This window comes from Salmo salar, chromosome ssa18, assembly GCF_905237065.1.
Source record: "Salmo salar chromosome ssa18, Ssal_v3.1, whole genome shotgun sequence".
NCBI classification, from domain to species: Eukaryota; Metazoa; Chordata; class Actinopteri; order Salmoniformes; family Salmonidae; genus Salmo; species Salmo salar.
The window spans coordinates 18,402,255-18,414,867 of record NC_059459.1 but is presented as its reverse complement, the minus strand read 5'-3'; the positions used below and the strand labels follow the sequence as shown (position 1 = coordinate 18,414,867).

The following is a 12,613-nucleotide window of genomic DNA, read 5'->3' as shown; positions in this document are numbered from 1 at the left end:
TCAGGTGTCTCCGGAAGGTGGTGATTGACTCCGCTGTCCTGGCGTCGTGAGGGAGCTTGTTCCACCAATGGGGTGCCAGAGCAGCGAACAGTTTTGACTGGGCTGAGCGGGAACTGTGCTTCCTCAGAGGTAGGGGGGCCAGCAGGCCAGAGGTGGATGAACGCAGTGCCCTTGTTTGGGTGTAGGGCCTGATCAGAGCCTGAAGGTACGGAGGTGCCGTTCCCTTCACAGCTCTGTAGGCAATCACCATGGTCTTGTAGCGGATGCGAGCTTCAACTGGAAGCCAGTGGAGAGAGCAGAGGAGCGGGGTGACGTGAGAGAACTTGGGAAGGTTGAACACCAGACGGGCTGCGGCGTTCTGGATGAGTTGTAGGGAGTTCGGAGGCCTCAGGCCATCATTTGAACAGCTGCCTTGACTATGTTGAAGCCTCAACTACCGTGACTTGTATGGCTTAGCCTATAACTGGTCATACTTACACGTTAATGTTTACAATAACGTAGCTGGCAAATTGACTCAAATCTAGTTAGACCAAGACAAATGAGAATCACCTAGCTAACGTCAGCACCAAAATAGAGAAAGCAGTATGTTAGCACTCAAAAAGCTCTGACGGTCGGTCCCAAGTGAATTTCCCCTGCTTTGATAAATTAGCTCGCTTTGTCTAACCATCAGCTGTCAACGTACCGGTAACTAGACGATTGCTGTCAGAGATTGTCGCACATAGACCTAAACGTTGTTTACATTTGAAAGGTTAGCTTTCGTAAGATTGCCTGTTTACCCCATTGTGTGCCTCGGTACAACGCCGGTGGGTGTCCTCAGTCATAGATACCAATCTAATCCTAACACAGCCAGTCCTTGGTTAAGGTGGTGTGAGACGCCGCACAGACAAATGGGTTAGCTACTTTAGATGCGAATTTAGCAAGCTACTAACGTTAGCTGTCTACGCCAACGAGTAGCTAACCTTAGCCACAGCTAAAACGTGATTTACTCACCTAGTTAGTTAGTTAGTTTCTCTACATTTTGACTAGCAACAGTAGCTAGCTAGCTGCATTGGCTAGATGGTTAATGTTAGCTAACTAACCAGCCAACACAAATCACAACTCGAGACAAAACGCAACTTTGGTTAAACTAGTAATGGGGAAGGCGTAATGACATGAAACTAAAATTGTCCTCTACATAATGTGCAAATAACAATTGTAAGTCTAATGTTCACTTCGGTAACTTCCTAATTGTTATTTAAACAAAGGCGTAGCTACTAGCTAGCCGTCTACCGATAACGTCCGTCATGTGTTGCCAATTTGCTCGTTACGTTAACGTACTACTAGTACACTTAGCTGGCTAACTTTATACCAGTAAAAACAACGTTAGCAAGACTATTAATATTAGAGCAATCCACAAGAGACTAACCATTATTTACAATGTATTATAGTCGTTTGAGTATTCTCTTCTACGATCTGTAGCTAGTCAAGATCAGCAAGGATTAGTTTAGGTCTAGGAACAAGCCAAACAAAGCGCGGCCTTAAGGATTGCGGACGGAGTTACGGAGTTGTGGTTTAATGGGTGTTTTCTAACAATACTTTCAATTCTAACCAATGGTAGGTCAAATATGTTTAGACAACGTCTGGCCGAAGCTGGGCTATAATATACTGGAAAACCCCTGTGGCTGGGACTTCCCTTTTCTCCGAAAAATGAAGACCGTACAGTAGGGTTTCCTAAACTCAGTCCTGTGGTTCCCCTTGGGTGCACGTTTAGTTTTTGCCGTTGCACTACACAGCTGATTCAAAAAGCAAAGTCATCAGCAAGCTTTGATTATTTGAATCCACTGTGTAGTGCTAGGGCAAAAACCAAAATGTGCACCGCAACGGGAAACCCTGCAGTACAGGAGTTCAAAATGTGGTAGATCTAGCTAGTTCTTCCTATCTTCCACATTTCCTCAATAAGTGATTTAGAGCTGATTGGGCCAGTCTGAAACCACGTGGCTGTCAGACCGTCAGTTCTGCTGGAGGTAATGTGTTTGTTCTAACTGACCCAGTTAGAAACGCTGCTGAATCCAGCGTGGAAAGAAAATGGGAACAGGCACAGTTTAATTCAACAAACGGGCAGTATCGCCTCACAGCAACACAAACAGAGATCTGGCAGAAAAAGAGATGACAATGAAAATATTAAATAAGAATGTATTTTTGTGTTCTTCCACAACATTCTCTCTCTCTCTCTCTCACACACACACACAACTAAGACCATATTGCATCCACTGAAAGGGTAACACACAGCAAGCTCAAGCTCACACACACACACACACACACACACACACACACACAACACAACACCAGAGGGAGTGTGTACCTTTTCTCTTAGCCCGCAGGTCTTTCAGAGGCTTAAGCAAGAACATGGCTTCTAAAATAAACAAAAATGCAAACAAGAGACAAAAAGTAGGAGCCTTAGATATCCAGAGTTGAAGGTTCGGTCCGTTATAGGCCCAAGCAGGGGGCCCAGTGTGGGCATGGTGAGGGGTGCAGATGGCCTGGTTGGACCTGGGACCAGGCAGGGACCCTCCCCGTCAGTCTACAACTCGATGGAGAAGAGCTCTGGAGGGGTTTGGACCGGCTGCAGATTCCCCTCTTCCCTTCCCAATCTGTCCCCCTCTTCTTTCCCACTGCATATTGGCTCATCACGCAGAAGTGATTGCATGCAACATCACAGCAGACTGGGGAAAATCTGTTACTTTAACTCCTACGTTTCCCTGGCTTCCGCTGGAGACTACATGTAAAGGAAAAGATGGACCGAAGAGGAAAAGGGGGATAGATAAAAAGAGAAGGAGGTCCCTTGTGGTGCTGTGTTGTTTAGCTGTTGAAATCACTAGCTTTGGTGTCATGTTATTCATTTTTAATGTCACCCCCTCTCCATTTTTAATGTCACACACACACACACACACACACACACACACACACCTTCTACTGGGTGAGTTATTTTAGGCGGACTGAACGATTGAGTGAACAAGTGTGTGAGTAAGACTGAGTCATCCTGTAGAGAATAAAAACAGGCCAACGTCTGTGCATGGCCTTTCACTGGTTCTCTTGGCTGTGTGTGTGTGTGTGTGTGTGTGTGTGTGTGTGTGTGTGTGTGTGTGTGTGTGTGTGTGTGTGTGTCATTAGTGTTGTATTTATGCAATCTGACTGAATCAAAGCCCTGAGTGTGAGCGTTTTAGCGGCGTTCCCTCGTGACAGTGAAGAGAACAGTTTTTAGTTTTAAAGTTAATTTCCTGCAATTCTACTCATGTTGCCTTGAGGCGGAGAGACACATTTTATATGATAACTGATGATCAATGGGCCCCACACTGGTTACTACAAGTTTAGATAGCTGGCCGCTAGACTAACTTACCAATAAATAAATAGCTGGCATGGGCTAATTGAGTGACTGCTTATGAACAAACAAATGTCAAAATTGCACCTTATGTATTATTTAATCTAACGCTCAACAGTAAGTTGAGAGCCCGACTGAGTTCCTATACGTACAGTATATACAGTACTAGTCAAAAGTTTACACCTACTCAAGGGTTCTTCTTTATTTTTACTATTTTCTACGTTGTAGTATAATAGTGACAACATCAAAACGAGGAAATAACACTTGGAATCATGTAGTACCCCCCCCCCAAAAAAACTGTTAAACAAATCAAAATATATTTTATATTTGACATTCTTAAAGGTAGCTACCCTTTGCCTTGATGACAGCATTACACACTCTTGGCATTCTCTCAACCAGCTTCATGAGGTAGTCACCTGGAATGCATTTCAATTAACAGGTGTGCCTTGTTAAAAGCTAATTTGTGGAATTTCTTTCCATCTTAATGCGTTTGAGCCAATCAGTTGTGTTGTGACAAGGTAGGGGTGGTATACAGAAGATATCCCTATTTGGTAAAAGACCATGTCCATATTATGGCAAGAACAGTTCAAATAAGCAAAGAGAAATGGCAGTCCATCATTACTTTAAGACATGAAGGTCAGACAATACGGAAAATTAAGAACTTTGAACATTTCTTCAAGTAGAGTCGCAAAAACCATCAAGCGCTATGATGAAACTGGCTCTCATGAGGACCGCCACAGGAAAGGAAGACCCAGAGTTACCTCTTCCTCCGAGGATAAGCTCGTTAATTACCAGCCTCAGAAATTGCAGTCCAAATAAATGCTTCACAGAGTTCAAGTAACAGACATCTCAACATCAACTGTTCAGAGGAGACTGTGTGAATCAGGCCTTCATGGTCAAATTGCTGCAAAAGAAACCACTACTAAAGGACACCAATAAGAAGAAGTGACTTGCTTGGGCCAAGAAACACGAGCAATGGACATTAGACCGGAGGAAATCTGTCCTTTGGTCTGATGAGTCCAAATTTGAGATTTTTTGTTCCAATCTCCGTGTCTGTGAGACGCAGAGTAGGTGAACGGATGATCTCCGCATGTATGCTTCCCACCTTGAAGCATGGAGGAGGAGGTGTGGTTTGTGGGTGTGCTTTGCTGGCGACACTCATGATTTATTTAGAATTCAAGATACGCTTAACCAGCATTGCTACCACAGCATTCTGCAGCAATACGCCATCCCATCTGGTTTGCACTTAGTGGGACTATAATTTGTTTTTCAACAGGACAATGACCCAACACACCTCCAGACTGTGTAAGGGCTATTTGACAAATAAGGAGAGTGTTGCATCAGATGACCTGGCCTCTACAATCACCTGACCCCAACCCAATTGAGATGGTTTGGGATGAGTTGCACTGCAGAGTGAAGGAAAAGCAGCCAACAAGTGCTCAGCATATGTGGGAACTAATTCAAGACTGTTAGGAAAGCATTCCAGGTGAAGCTGGTTGAGAGAATGCCAAGAACTGCAAAGTTGTCATCAAGGCAAAGGGTGGCTACTTCAAAGAATCTCAAATATAGAGTAGATTTTGATTTATTTAGCACTATTTTGCTTACTACATGATTCCATATGTGTTACTTCATAGTTTTGATGTCTTCATTATTATTCTACAATGTAGAAAATAGCAAAATAAAGAAAAACCCTGGAATGAGTAGGTGTGTGCAAACTTTTGACTGGTACTGTTTATAGCCATGTTATCGTTTCTCATTGTGTATTTATTCCTTGTGTTATTATTTTTCTCTGATTTTTTTAAATCAATCTCTGGGAAGTACGTGTAAGTAAGCATTTCACTGTTAGTCTACACCTGTTGTTTACGAAGCATGTGATAAAGGGCAATATGATCATTCTATCTCAATGCAACCTGCACTATACCCCCTCTGGTGGATTAAGTATGTCATTACAGAATCAAATGAACACTACTGAGTGCCAATGTACATTAGATTGGTAAGATAGCTACTATCAATTTACCCAAACTGAAGAGGATACCACCGAGCGTTCCCTGGTTCAACCTCTGACTGCACAATGACACAGCAACATAAGGGCTGGAATTCCACCCTGGCAGAGATAAGTCTCCATTGAGTGGAGGAAAAACACAGCAACAGCCTCATGGCTGATTCAATCACAGCACGATATATGTGTCACGGCTGCCAAGAGACCTCATTAGCCCCTAACCACTGATTCAAAGTCAGGTATCTTATCAATTCCTCTAATGTTTTAAGTTAAAATCAGTAGTAGGGTAAACTGATCCTAGATCTCTGGTTAGGGGCATTGGTAGAAGAAACAGCCACACCAGAGGACACAGGCAGTAGGCTACCTTCTGAGCTTAGAGTCACATCACAACCAGAGCCCGTCTGTACTAACAGGGGTATCCCAGAATCCTTGGCTCCTGCTGAGGGTGGGGGACTCAGTCACATGTCAAACCTCTTAACAAGCTCGTCATCGTGACTTTGTTAATCACTCAACTGAGGTATAGAGTACCCACCATAGTTAAAAGAGACTGAGCAAAATAGGTGAGGTGGAGACTTCAGCAGAGTAGTTGACGGGCTCACTTTGCCCGGGCCAAGAGGGAAGAAGAGAGATGGGAAAGGTGAAAGGTCGGGGTCACCGTCTCACCTGTGTTAGCTTTGTCCTGGGGTTCTGGGTGTGCGGGCAGGGTGGCGGTGCCATCGGGGTAGGCAGCAGGTTTGACCAGCAGCTCGTGTCTCACTGGGCCGCGAGGCATGGTGGACGACTGGATGTACGGGCCGACAGCCGCCACACGAGACGGACCCTGCTGCTGCTGACCCACCGGACCATCAGAGGGCAGCTAGAGGGAGCAAGAGAGATGGAGGGAGAGGATGAGTGGGAGAGAGTTAGACAGACAGTACAGAGAGAGACAAACACACAGATTCAGCTGGTTATGAGTGGGGGAGCATCAGTGGGAAGGGTCACTCACAGACACAGATGTACATAAAGAGTGAAAACTCCCTCAGCTTAGTAGTAGATTAGACAGTTACTATAACATCCATTTGCCACTAGTCCAAAATACACAGAGTGGTTGACGTTATGGATGAAAATATGATAAAAGCTCATTTAAAGTGGCACTCCTTTTCACTTTATTTTTCACCCGATTTACTTAACCAAAGCCTCTTAATTTAGTATGTGTACTTTACTGAATTTATACTTGGGATATCGCTTTTCAACAGTAAAACCTTATTTTTGTTATATATATATATATATATATTTTTTTTTTTTAATCGCTGGAGGAAATCTTTAAGGGAGCTAAACAATGTTGAAAAATACTCCACAACTATCCCACATAAAGCCTGATCAAGTCTAACGCAAAAACATTTGGACCAAACCAGCTCGCTTTACTTTCTAACACGGCTAGAGCCTTGATCTGAAAGTTTTTCTGTTTCGGAAAAAACTAACTTTAGCAGCTGTGTGAAACAAGGTCTTTACGCAACAGAGCAGATTAAATAAGTTAAGCCGTGACCTTTAAAAACAGATCAAATCAACTGCACTCCGTTACTGGAAACAGAATGGGTGGTGGGGTGGGGGTGCAGTAAATCCTACGCCTGTTGCTGCTCTGCCAAGTCATGCAGAAGAGATCAGTGTGTGTCTATGTCAGGTCCAGCTCTGTCATCAGTTACTGTACCTGCGGATGAGTGTCTTTAGAAGCCCTCTCCTTACCAGGGAAGCCATTCTTGAGAAACAAAAACACAAAAGGCAACAGCAGTTTGAACACACTGGTAGTCAAACCCCATACAAGTACATAAGTCACTATTGATCAGTTCCTCCCATATGTTGAGACAGAGCAAGGCGAGGTGATTCTAGGCTGGTATCTCTCAGGCTAGCCTTTCGAGACCAGTGTGGTTGAAACATGCCTGCCGGGTGACGACATTATGACTCCAGGGAGACTGTCACTGAACCACCTCCTCAGCGAGTCCTGCTCTATTCAGCCTTCAGCTCCTCTGCTTCCATATGTTATACCTATACACATATTACACCTTTACCTCTTCAGCCGTCTCCTTCCTTTATCTTAGCTCTTCCCTTCATCAAACGAGAGGTAGACTTCTTCAATATTGGATGAAATCCTTTTCCATTTGTGACATGTGGTTTTCATTTATATAAAAGGATTAAGTATGGATATTAAAAAGGAAGGATTCATTCCACTACTGTATTATTCATTCAGTGAGTTTTAGCGCTGCAGATCGGAGCGGGATCTAGTGGTACAGGAGGTGTTTTGCTGAGTAGACACTTTCATCCAGAGGTGCTTACAAAGCAGACTATTTGCTCATAAACAGTTTATATACAGCATTGCAGGTTATGGCATTCTCTCTGCAAATATATTAACCAGGGAACATTGTGATCACAGTGGCATACACACATTAAAAGGAAGTGTACAACATTTTCAAATTCCTATTAATCATCTCCAGCACCACCCCAACATCAGCATAAGTGAAAGTGGCTGGTGTCTATGTTTGAAGTCAAAAGGAAACAGGTAGATAAGTGTTTCCGATGACACCATTCGGCAACACTTACGACAATCTGGTGGGCATCATGTGATTTTAACCAACTATGAGTAGTCAAAGCTTAGTAGCAGGTGGCCTAGTGGTTAGAGCGTTGGGCCAGTAACTGAAAGGTTGCTGGATCGAATCCCTGACCTGACAAGGTAAAAATCTGTTGTTCTGTCCCTGAATAAGGCATTTAACCCACTGTTCCCTAGTAGGCCGTCATCGTAAATAAGAATTTGTTCTTAACTGACTTGCCTAGTTAAATAAAAGGTTACTTTTTTTTAAGTAGTTGGTTAAAAATCACATGATACACTCCAGATGTCAAAAGTGTTCGTGATGACATCATCCGGAAACAATTATAATTTTTTTTTTTTCATCATCTGGTGAGCATCTTTTTGATTAAAAAAACTAAAATAGAAACCTGCCATTTTCACATAAGATGTTGATGTTGGGGTGGTGCTGGAGATGAATGTGAAGTAGAAAAATGTTGGATATGTCCCATTAAAATGATCAAACTTGGATTAGTAAGCATAAAGTTACTTATATGGAGAGATGCATCTCAACTCACCACATGAAGTTAGTTTCAAAATGAAAGAAAAGAGTGTCAGAATCAATAAGACCACCAAATCACCAGGGATTGTCTATTAGTTTGACAGAGGTTTGGGTTTTCTATAGAAATACCTCTGATCGAGAAAATATTTTGCCAACCACGTGTAACATGTGAAATGATAATAAATCATGCCTGTGATTCAGTAACACAGTTTCAGTGCCAGAGCAAATCCTCCACAACCTCAACCCCTCGAGTTTCCATTTGAACCACTCCTCACCCATACATGTTGTTCTTGTCCACTTATAGCTACATCTCACATGTCCTGACAATTTCCTCACAAAATCTTTCAAAGACAGAACCGAGTATGTTAACATAGATTATGAAAGTGCCATGGAAACCACAGAAGTCAAAAACAACTCAGAGGAAGAGGGGTAGAGAGATAACAGGCAGTGGATGTCAGAGCTCAGGCCTGATACCATCTCCTCTGGCATTCCTATCTGCCTGCCTGTGCTCTAGTCTCCACTCCTCTCCTGCAGTTGTTTTAACCAAGCTGGGCTGAAGAGAGGGAGTGTTGAGTGTAAACTGAGATAGCAAATCAACTCTGTGAAATCAACTCCTTCAATCCTGATCTTTGGGAGCCACCAGGTGTGCAGGCTTTTGCTCCAGACAGGCACTAAAATAACTGAATCAAGTGTTATAGTAGTGGGCTGGGGGGGGGAAATTTCCCCACTCTGTGAGTCCCAGGGACCATGATTGAAGAACGCTGAATAGACAGAGATAGAACAAGTGAACTGTGGAAGGAGAGATCAGAGGGTATTTCAGTCCTGTGAGACAGTGATTTGTTTGTCAGTGCAGAAAGGCAGTGAGAGACAGGGTTGAGGAGTCTTACTTTTTTGATAGGGGCCGGCTCTGAGGGCCAGGGCATCTGTGGCTTTCAGAGGTAAACAGAGATACAGTGTGTTTATACTCTCCAGCCCCTAGGGGGCGCTCAGGTTATCACTTTTGATGGGGTATGCTTCACTATGTAAATATTTCCATTTCTTTGACCAAGTCTTGAGATGTCAAAGTAAGTGTTCTGCATCCGTGTGTGTGTGGTGTGTGGTGTGTGGTGTGTGTGTGTGTGTGTGTGCGTGCGTGCGTGCGTGCGTGCGTGCGTGCGTGCGTGTGTGTGTGTACGTACTCACCGGCAGGTTCTCTTTCTGCTGCAGAGCGGCCTTCTTCTTCCAGAGGCGGTCTCGGAGCTCACTGACGCGTTTGTCCATAGAGGCCACCTCCAGGTTGCGCTTGTTCAGACTGTCTCTCTGATGCTGCAGCTTGGCATTCTGCTCCTGGTTAAGCTTGTTACGCAGCTAGAGGGGACAAAAGATGACATGCTAGAGAGCTGAACTAGGATGGAGGACAAGGTAGAGGACATATGAGGCTTTGAAATTGTGGTTCTGATGGCTCAGTTGATTAGTTAGGTCAGGGTGGTAGGCATATTTAAGGGTTTGAGTCCCACACGAGCCACATGCTAAATGTAAGTGATTTGAAAATACAGACATGGGTCAAACGGCACGCATATGTAAAATACTTTCAAACAATTGAGCTCCTGGGATTGAGTTATCCAGGTACAACGGAATTGTCAATAGTCCCAAAAGTGCAAACTCGAAGCACACACACCTGCAGCTCCTTGTAGAGGTGGTCCAGTTCAGCCACAGAGCTCTGGTTGTCTTTGAAGCCGTCCATCTTGCCGTTCTTAAGCATCTCCAGCTGTCTGTTGAGCTCCTCCACCTTGGACACAGCCACCACTAGCTCTCTCTGCTTCTGTTGGAACAGACCATTCATCTGCTCTATCTCCTCCACTACAGAGAGAGAGAGAGATGGAGAAAGATACACGCATGCAGACACACACACAGGTTAGAACCAATCGATCAGTCAGTCATCCAAAACAAATCCACCAATCAATTCTCCACTCAATCAATCCACCAAACAACCAATTCCTTGCCCATTCATTGCAACACTGTGCTCACCCAGCTTGCCGTTGCTGAGGCGTTTCTGCTCCACGTGGCCCTTGAGGGCCCGGACCTTCTTGAGCCTGGTTTCCTGGTTCTCCACGTTCTCTCTGAGACGCCGCAGCTTCTCCTGGTCCGATGCCTGCTGCTGCTGCTGCTGCTGCTGCCTCTCCTCCTGCTGCTTCAGGTAGCGCAGGCGCTGCTCCTAAAGAGCGAGAGAGAGGAGAGGGGTAGGGGAGAAAGAAGACGGGATGGTTACGGAGCCCTGCTTGCTTCAGAAACCACCACTGCACAGAGTGCTTAACTATAATTCCATAGACTGCATAATGGATCATTTTAACTGCTCATTTTAATAGGCCAATGGGGTACAACTACTGTACGTCAATTGTGATTTGTCTGCAATGTCTATTAAGTTTTTTGGGTTGAATGTGCTTTTGGCATGCTGTCCTGTCAATCATTCAGTCCATATCATTAGTTAGAACTGAACATTTGACAAACCGAACATCACTGCGGTGAGAAAGTCGAACAATGATCTACTCGTTGCGCCATAAACATGACAGGAATCTCCTAAAACAGTGTCTTTATTAAGCTCCCTTACAGGTTATCTGTGGTGATGGTACGGCATGTTTATATGGCTGCTCTCTCAGGGCTACATTCCGAAGCCTGTTGTGCTATCCTCTGGCTTCCCCCTGACAAACACAGTTAGGATGAGCAAAGACAGACAGGCAGTACAGGTGGGCACGCAGCGTGGAACCGACTGTGTTGATCCAAGCAAAGGCTAAAGGGAAAAAAACACTTTCCTCAGTTTGGCTGAGAAAAGAGAGACTGTGAGAGAGAGAGAGAGAGAGAGAGAGAGAGAGAGAGAGAGAGAGAGAGAGACTGTGTGTGTGAGAGAGAGAGAGAGAGAGAGAGAGAGAGACTGTGTGAGAGAGAGAGAGAAAGAGAGAAAAAGAGAGAGAGAGAGAGAGAAAGAGAGACAGAGAGAGAGAGAGAGAGAGAGAGAGGTCTCTCTTGAAACAAGAGCATTGATCTCCATGAAACTTGAGCCTTGATAAATAAATGTAAGCAAAAAAATATACCAGTGGAAACAGACTATGGTTCAAGATGCCTCAGCAGCTACAGACCCCTTGAGGGAAAGAAACCCATCAAATCAACCAAACTGTAATGCGTCAGCCTATCGCCCTCATCTAGCCAATACATCTTCTGTATCTGAAAAAAGTCCTTTGTTTGAAGCATGGTTATAGTGATTGATGACCAGAATCACATGTTAATGAGATGGGGAAAATACAACTCAAAGGCTTACTGCACTACATCCTACAATAATATTCTGGCATGACGTGGCCCTTTCTGGGTATAGCACATGGCTTCTCACTCTCTCCTACACCCAGGTTCTGTTATCTCAGGTCATAAATTCCTGGCGGAGACTCTCTCCCCCTTTTCATGTTGTATGGAGAGAGAGAGAGAGTTCAACAGTAGAACAAAGGAACTCCCGCCAAATTCTACTACATTCCAGAATTTGAGAGTGGAACAATATCCATATTTTGGAGAATGTGTAAACGGTCGGTGGAGAAGCCAGCTTTGACCCGGTCCATTTTGTTTCATGTTTGTGACCTCATGAAAGACAATACAGTCACATTACTCTAACTATGTTTATACAGGTGCCTCCGTTATGAGGTTTGCATCTAATTATTGTATAAAATGAATGAGTAAAGATGAAACTATTTGTGAAATTATGTAATGTGATGTTAGACCTTTAACATGAAAGAATTGTAATTCCCTTTAAAGTTGAACTAAGTCATTGACCCGCCCCCGTGAGCACAGACATGAACAGGCATCATAGAACCACCTTTCCTATTGTTACGAATAAAAGCCCCTCCTAAGAAAATCCTCTTCAGACCACGCGTACCTCGGTGTAAACTAAGGTGGCACAGGTTTGAGTACCAAGACTGAGAAAACCCACAGTGTGAGCTGTGATTGCTAATAGTTTAGACTTCCTAACCATACCACGTGGAACATTGGCTACACGGCTGGAAATGGTTGAACTCAGACTATCGATCCCTACAGAATAAGAGCAAATCTTAGATACTAATTACTACTCTGCAGCTAGAAATTCTGGAAAACTGGGATGCGAAGACCGACAACCGCCGAAACATCTATTCTATCAGAACA

General features: G+C 44.1%; 1 pseudogene across 1 annotated transcript in view; it reads right to left on the bottom strand.

The window, feature by feature from the left end:
• The window catches only part of LOC106576990 (apoptosis-stimulating of p53 protein 2-like), a 54,060-nt pseudogene that overhangs the window by 10,263 nt on the left and 31,184 nt on the right, over positions 1-12,613 (bottom strand). Inside the window, exons 6-11 of the transcript XR_006760336.1 lie at positions 10,463-10,649; positions 10,113-10,294; positions 9,638-9,802; positions 9,343-9,384; positions 7,045-7,092; positions 6,021-6,213 (exon numbers count right to left, since the gene is read on the bottom strand). The product of XR_006760336.1 is annotated as an apoptosis-stimulating of p53 protein 2-like (transcript). The remainder of the gene's footprint in view (positions 1-6,020; positions 6,214-7,044; positions 7,093-9,342; positions 9,385-9,637; positions 9,803-10,112; positions 10,295-10,462; positions 10,650-12,613) is intronic.